We start from the raw sequence: 8,711 nt of genomic DNA on the forward strand, positions 1-8,711 counted from the left end.
TGAGACATTGCAGCTTCGGCTTTTTATTTTTTTAAAGACTTTTGATTAAAGCTCTTCATTTGTCAATAATTTTACGGTCCATCTAAAATGTTTATTTCACTTAATTAAAAAGCCATGATATTTCGAATTTTGTTTTAACCCTCTCCTTACCACTTACAGCAAAATCGTCACATTTGTCGATAATAGACACAATATACATTTATTTTGTACATCACAAACTTTGAAGAATAAACTTTGTTTAATTACTAAGAGCATAAATTTGTTTTATAGAGAGCTTGTTTGGGTTTGTTTGTTTTTTTTAATCAATGTTTCTGCTCGCCATTTTGGGAAAATACTGTATTTCATCGGTGAGGAAAGAGTTAAATCGAAATGCTCAGAGAAATTTTCCTTTTGGATCTATTCCAAGGCAAGACTGAAAACAAAGTCATTGAGAGCCATTGGGCCCATGGAGCCGGAGTTTATCCCCGGTTTCTGTAGCGTGAAATAGGCGATAGCAATTGCTTGCTATCCTTTGGATAGTCCATCGCAAAGTAGCTTTACGCCAAATCTAACAGACTCAGCTACCCATTCACTGCTGCGTGGACACGGGGGGAGGGTCAGAACAAAAAAATCTCGGCTGCACCCGGGATCGATCTAGGTCCCTTTGCGTGTGAGGCGAGTGCATTACCAATAGAGCTATCTGCATCCCGATAACAGACAATAGATAGTATGCAGATGACGTCACTCAGGCCTTTGTTATTGTTTTTGCCATCCGCGTTTGTGAGTTGTTCTCACTAAACTGTATTAACCAGACTATAAAAGTTCATGGTTACACAGAGTTTGTGTGTTGGTCCGTTATACTTCCGGATGGCAATGTTGTGAACTCCTTGGCCAAGCGCATTCTATCTATAGTGCGAGATATTTTCTGGCCCTGCAATATCAGTAATAAGCAGGCCTGCCAACTGTAAAATTTAAACATTCGTATTTTTTTTAGGAGAGAAATATGTGCTCGCTATGAGTCCTTACGGGACAGCGTGGCTCAGCGATACGGTCTTTGCTTCGTACCCGAAAGGTACCGAGTTCGATCACCCGTCGCTCGCTGCGCTGTGTGGCCTCTCTCTAGCTCAATTTGCAGCGCTTCACTGCGGCCGACGCCTGGGTTATTCCAGTTTACCATTGAAATAGACCCAAGAGACAAATTTCCCCTATGGGATGAATAAAGGGAGTTTTATTTTATTTTAATTATTTTTTTAAAAATCAACAATAGGGCATGAGATTAGCGGAAGAGTAGCGTCCCTTGATTGGAAGTCACGAGCGGAAAAGTTATCAGAGAGAGAACGTCATGTTGGTTGTGCGGCATGAGACACTTCACCGAAAGCGAGGACCAGAGAGACGCATGCGCAAAACCATTTTGACGTTCTCTGTCAAATTCAAATTTTTTTTGACAAGACCCCAATTTTAACCAAATAACTGCCGTACAACGGGAAAAAAACTATTAAAAATAATTTGGCCAGAAAACTCGTCCTTCAAATTATATTGAGCGATTTAAATGACCCTCATCTTGGAAAAAAACAAAAAAACATTCAAATTTGAGACTTTGAGAAGTCTTCATTAAAGTCCCAGGTTTGATCGTTTTTGCCAAGATGAGGGTCATTTAAATCGGTCAATATTTGAAGGACGAGTTTTCTGGCCAATTTTTTAAAAACGGTACTTTTTTCTTCAGATTGTGAAAATTAACTGGCCAAGGATTGTTTATATGTGACCCATCGTCTCAAAACGGTATTATGCCGGAACGACCTATGTGCTTAAAAACCGAATTTAATGTTAAACTGGTCAAAAATATCAATTGTTGGCATTAGCACCCTAAAATATGGTTGCCATTCTCCTCAATAAAACATACAAACTCAACACAAGTCTGGCTATAAATTCAATTATCAACATCTTTACCAACCCGACTTAATACCGTATTGAGGCGAAGGGTCACATTTTGGAAAAATAAAAACGTTTTTAAAAAATCAAGAACATCCCAATAAAACTCTAATCTGAAGCAGGCCAAGTTCTTAGAAAACCGAGATAACCCGAGCGCATTGACATCATCATCAACAGGGACAGAAAACCCAAAAAAAAAAATCCCTTTCGATCCAATGCGAAGAAGAACGACGCCTGAAGCGTTAGCAAAATAAATATTCTAGCGCTGAGATTTCTTTCTATGTCTACCAAAGCAATGCAGGATGAAAATGAGAATGTTATAGACACTTGTCCAACAATAATTTAAAAAAAAACAAAAAACATTTAGATCATGGTAATTGAAGAAAGTTTTTTTTTGTTATTTTTTTCCAGTCTGATAACAGAACGTAACTACAGCCTTATACTTATATCAACATTAGCGAGTTAACGATAACGTTACCAACCTACAACGAATGACGATGAACGGCGAGAAAGTATAGTTATGAAGCTCTGTCCCAAGACTCTGGGGAGAGAGATCTTCGTTTTCTTCCTCGTCGTTCGTCGTAGGTTGAATACGTAATCATTAACGTACTATTTATGATAATAGTAATGATGATGATAATAATAATAATAATAATAATAATAATAATAATAATAATAATAATAATAATAATAATAATAATAATAATAATAATAATAATATAATAATAATAATAACAATATTAATAATAATAATAATAATAATAATAATAATAATAATAATAATAATAATAATAATAATAATAATAATAATGATAATGATAATAATGATAATAATAATAATAATAATAATAATAATAATAATAATAATATAATAATAATAATAATAATAATAATAATAATAATAATGATAAGAAGAAGAAGAAGAAGAAGAAGAAGAAGAAGAAGAAGAAGAAGAAGAAGAAGAAGAAGAAGAATGATAATAATAATAATAGTCATAATAGTAATAATAATAATTATAATAATAATAATAGTAGTATTAATAATAATGATAACAATAATAATAATAATAATAATAATAATAATAATAATAATAATCGTAATAATAATAATAATACTAATAATAATCGTAATAATAATAATAGTCAGAATAATAACAATAATAATAATAATAATAATAATAATAATAATAATAATAATAATAATAATAATAATAATAACAATATTAATAGTAATAATAATAGTCATAATAATAATAATAATAATAATAATAATAATAATAATAATAATAATAATAATAATAATAATAATAACAATATTAATAGTAATAATAATAGTCATAATAATAATAATAATAATAATAATAATAATAATAATAATAATAATAATAATAATAATAATAATAATAATAATAATAATAATAATAATAATAATAATATAATGATAATAATAATAATAATAATAATAATAATAATAATAATAATAATAATAATAATAATAATAATAATAATAATAATAATAATAATAATAATAATATTAGTCATAAAAATAATAACAATAATAATAGGTGGCATCTCTATAGCTCATTTTCAAAATTATATAATGCTTAATGTTCTTTACATCGTTTGAAAAAAAAATGCATCTTTTATGCCACAAACCGCAACAACGCCCCAACAAAAGTGTAATTTTATCAGATGATGACCTTAGTGATCTGGGGGAAAAAGAGCTGTTATAAAGCGCAATATCCACTAAACGTGCTCAAAGCGCTTTAATGGGTCTCTGATCAACAGCAACATTTAACATGTAGGATGGGACATGACGCCTGTTAGGCGATATTACATTTTTTTCGGACAGAGACGGCGCTGTTAACGCTCATTTTGCATCTGAGTACGGTGAGATAATGTAAGTAAAGAGCCTTCTCCAAGGACTCAACTATGCGCCGAGCGAGGCTCGAACCCAGGACCTTCCGATCCGAAAGCGAGTGTCATACCACAAGACCACATAGACGCACACAGGAAGGTATAAAGATAGTGTGTGCTTGGCTAAGAAGCTCACAACATTGCCATCCGGAAGTATAACGGACCAATACACAAATTTATGTGCAACCTTAAACGTTTATAGTCTGATTAATACAGTTAAGTGATAATTGGATTCAATAATTCTGATGTCACGTCCGCCAAGCAACGAGCAGTGTGGTTCTAAACAAAGAAAATAGGTACCTTTTATTCGTCATGCTGGCTAGAATTTTTTTTTTACATGTGACGTGATGAGAATGTATAAAAGTCAAAACATGATCAGATTTATAATATTCTTCTCCTCTGGATACACTTTTTTGCTCGTCGGAGAACTATTTCATTTGACCAGTTTTAATTAATTCAATCCTGTTTGTCGCGCGGGAGAAAGGGCGGGGAGGGGGGGGGGTGCATACTATAGATAGAACGAAGTTGACGTCACTCAGGTCTTTGTTATTGTTGTTTGCCATCCATGTTTACGAGGAATTATCACTAAACTGTATTAACCAGACTATAAATGTTCACGGTTACTCATAGTTTTGTGTGTTGATCCGTTATATTTCCGGATGACAATGTAGTGAGTTTTTTTTTAGCCAAACCCACAGTATCTATAGATAGATCGAAGTTGACGTCACTCCGGCCTTTGTTATTGTTTTTTTGCTATCCATGATAATGAGTAATTCTCACTACGCTGTATTAGCCAAACTATAAACGTTCAAGGTTACATATAGATAGTATGCGATTGGCCAAGAAGCTCATAACATTGCCATCTGGAAGTATAACGGACCAACATAATAACATTATAAATCTGATCATCTTTTGACTTTTATATAATATTTTGATCACATGACATGTGAAAAAGTCCTAGCCAGCATGAATAATAAAGAGTACCGATCTTCTTTGTTTAGAACAAAACTGCTCGTTGCTGGGCGAACGTGACATCAGACTATTGAATCCTATTTTGTCCCTTTCAGTTTGGGCCTATTTGAGAATATCAGAGACTTAAATTATGTATGATTATAATCGTTGTTGCTTTCATGATTATTTTTTTCATTGATATTTCATTGTACTATGAACTTTGTACATTTATGATTCATTTGATCATGACCAGATTTCTATAACCAGTATTCCATGATAGTATTTTTCGATTTTACATTGCCGTATTGATACATTTTTTCCTGACATTCAAAGTTGTGTAAAACTGTCTATGAATGATACAATGCAAGTTATATTATGAGATTCTGTAATTATAAACTATTGTATAAGGCATTTAAAGGATAATAGGATTCAATAGTCGTAACGTCACTTCCTTCCTAATGACGCATGGTAACTTAGTAACACTGGCTCTAAACTATCGGAACAATGGCGCACGCCCGTATGAAATATTTCTCCGGCTAGCATAAAAACGCTTCCAGAGGAAAAAAACACATAAATATGATCATGTTTTGACTTTTACACATTATGATCAAAAGGCATATGAAAAGGGAATGAAAAGTTCAAGCCAGCATGAAGAACAAAAAGTAATGATTTTCTTTGTTTAGAACCAAGATGGCCGCCGTAGCCTGGTGGCGTGACATCAGACTACTGAATCCAATTCCTATTAAGCCTTTGGTAAGATAAGATAAGATAAGAATATTATATAAATTTTTAATTTCCTTTGCTACAAAGTCAAGTCTTGAAGCCAAAACAATAACTACAACAAGTCTGAGATTACTCAACATGCCCAAAAGTCACAGAAAGGCTAGGTTACTCCTCAATCCTTTCCTTACCACCTACAGCAAAATCGTCACATTTGTTACGACACAATATACATTTTTTTTTTCTTATTCAGATGTATTTTGTACATCACAATAATCTTTGTTTAATCAATAAGAACATAAAATTGTTTTGTAAAAAGCTTGTTTGAGTTTTTAAAAATCCATTTTTCTGATGGGGAAGCCTGTCATTTTTGGGAAAATACTGAAAATGATCAGTAAGGTGGGAGTTAAAGCAAAGCTACCCCAGTTGACTATCAACCAACGTATATCTATTATGCAGGTCTGACATCCGATCCCCTTATAGGCCTAGTTTAACATTGTTGTAATGGACCATATTTTGCATCATTTTTAAAAAAAAGATTTCCATTCATAATGAATTAGGTTATCAGACCTGCAAATAGTGTATGTCGGTATCAACCAATCTCAAATTTAAATGAATGCGGCTATGTGGGCTTGTGGTATGACACTCGCTTTAGGATCAGAAGGTCCTGGGTTAGAGCCTCGTTCGGCGCATAGTTGAGTCCTTGAAAAAAAAGGCTCTTTACTCACATTCTCTCACCATACCCAGGTGTAAAATGGTGTAAAACCTGGCCGTTAACAGCGTTGTCTCTGTCCGAAAAAAAAATGTAATATCGCCTAACAGGCGTCATGTCTCTCTCGTCCTACATGTTAAGTGTTGCTGTTGGCCAGGGACCCCTAGTAAAGAGCTTTGAATGCGTATAGTGGATATTGCTCTATATAAAAATGCTCAATTAGAATTTTAAAAAAGTATTCGAGTCATAGGGAATGTATGAAGCTTACCTTTTTATCATTTCTCTCTTTTAAGTGAATATACGCCTTTATGAGGGATCGGAACCAAGGAGAATAGTCACACATTTTGTTAGACGGTCTGGAAAGCAATAAACAAAAAAATGAATATAACAACTTCAAAAAAAAACAAAAACAAAACACGATATACCAAACACAGAACGTTTCTGGCTCAAAACTCTTCTTCAGCCAATAACAACATCAAAAACCCAATGAAAACATAAATTAGAAGCGCCGTCGATATGGGTTTGTTTTTTTGTTTTTTTTTTTTTTTTTTTTTTTTGTTTGTTTGTTTGTTTTTTTTTTTTGGTTTTTTTTAGTAATGTATTTAATTTGTGTTTTCATTGTTTTTAGTTGCTGGCTGAAGAAAGGTTTTGAGCCCGAAACGTTTCGTGTTTGGTATTTTTTAAAATATATAGCTGTTATATTCATTTTTTTGTTTTTGTTTTGTTATTGTTTATTACTTTTTTACATTCCACAGCTTGTAGTAGGAACTTGGTATCACTAAGGCGACCTAAGAAATTATTTAAAACATGGAGTAAGACCCGAGTATTAAACGGTTTCCATCCGGACAAGTGTAAACATAATATTATGCGTAAAACCAAGACCCTGATTTTAAGCTATTACGTAAACCGAAAGCACTTTTAAAGGGGAGGATAATTAAAAAGACATAAGTGAAACGATAGAAAGTAATTTGAGCTTTGATAAACATATCAGGGAAAGAGCGAAGAAATTAGCGTCGATGTTTGCGTTAATCGGGCGAATAATATTTTTTTCTAGCTCAATATAAAAACATTCGTTCAACTCTACAAATCACAAGTAAGAAACTCATCTCGATTATAGTGGTATGATACTCGCTTTCGGATCGGAAGGTCCTGGGTTCGAGCCTCGTCGCTCGGAACACGTAGTTGAGTCCTTGGAAAAGACTCTCACCGTAACCTGGCCGTTAACAGCGTTGTCTCTGTCGGATAAAAAAATGTATTATCGCCTAACAGGCGTCATGTCTCGTTCTACATGTTATGTGTTGCTGTTGGTCAGGGCCCCTATGTAAAGCACTTTGAGCACGTTTAGTTGATATTGCCTATAAAAAGCTCGATTTTTTAAATGTCATCTCTGTTTTATCATCATGCAAGATGGAACTTTGAAATGATAGAAGGAGTAGTGAGATATAGAGAGAGAGAGAGAGAGAGAGAGAGATATATAAAGAGAGAGAGATAGATAGAGAGAGAGATAGATAGAGAGAGAGAGAGAGAGAGAGAGAGAGAGAGAGAGAGAGAGAGGAGTGATGAAATGAATTACTAGACGTATTAAGCTGTCCGACGAAGAGAGATTACGGATCCCGTAATTGTCAACATTGAGTTATAGTTCGAGTTGACATGGTAAAATCATAAAAAATATTGAGAGGGATTCGTGACATGGAGACTGGAAAGTTTGTGGAAATTAAATAATAATAATAATAATAATAATAATAATAATAATAATAATAATAATAAATGGCATTTATATAGCGCTTTACCCCGTTGTCACAGGCTCTAAGCGCTTTACAGTGATATAAAACAAAACATATTACAGTGAGACAAGTGTGAAGGAAACGTGATACGAATTCAATTTAACAACAACAAAATATGAAAATAATATTGCAACATTATGACGTAAAAAGATAAAACTTTAAGCGAGATTTGAACGTTGTCAACGAATCCGAGCATCTCACGTGTGACGGGAGAGAGTTCCAAAAATGGGGGGCCGAAAATTGAAAAGACTGTTCACCTATTTTACGCAGTGGCTTAGGTTTGACAAGGATTGATTGGTCATTGCTTGACCTCAAGTTTCTATTGGGGACATATATGTTTAGAAGGTCTTTAATATAGGAGGGACTGTTCGTGCTTAGGGATTTGTAGACAACAGTACAAATCTTATAGGCAACTCTTTTTTCAACAGGAAGCCAATGTAACTCACGGAGAAGAAGAGTTGCTGACGGGTATTTTTTGTTATTGCGTACAATGAGCCTGGCTGCGTTATTTTGAGCAACCTGAAGTTTGCTAATTTTGTCTTTAGTTAAATTCGCCCAAAGGGAGTTACAATAGTCCAATTTAGATAAAACCAAGGAATTAATTAAAAGTTCTGTTATATGCTTCGGTATTAAATTACGAATTTTGCTTATTTTTTTCATTTCTATGTACATAGATTGTATGGTGTTATTCACGTGGCTTGTCATGGAAAGATCTTTATC

This window comes from Berghia stephanieae, chromosome 8 (assembly GCF_034508935.2).
Source record: "Berghia stephanieae isolate SIO BIC M18660-M18661 chromosome 8, UCSD_Bste_1.3, whole genome shotgun sequence".
In the NCBI taxonomy this organism is placed as follows: domain Eukaryota; kingdom Metazoa; phylum Mollusca; class Gastropoda; order Nudibranchia; family Aeolidiidae; genus Berghia; species Berghia stephanieae.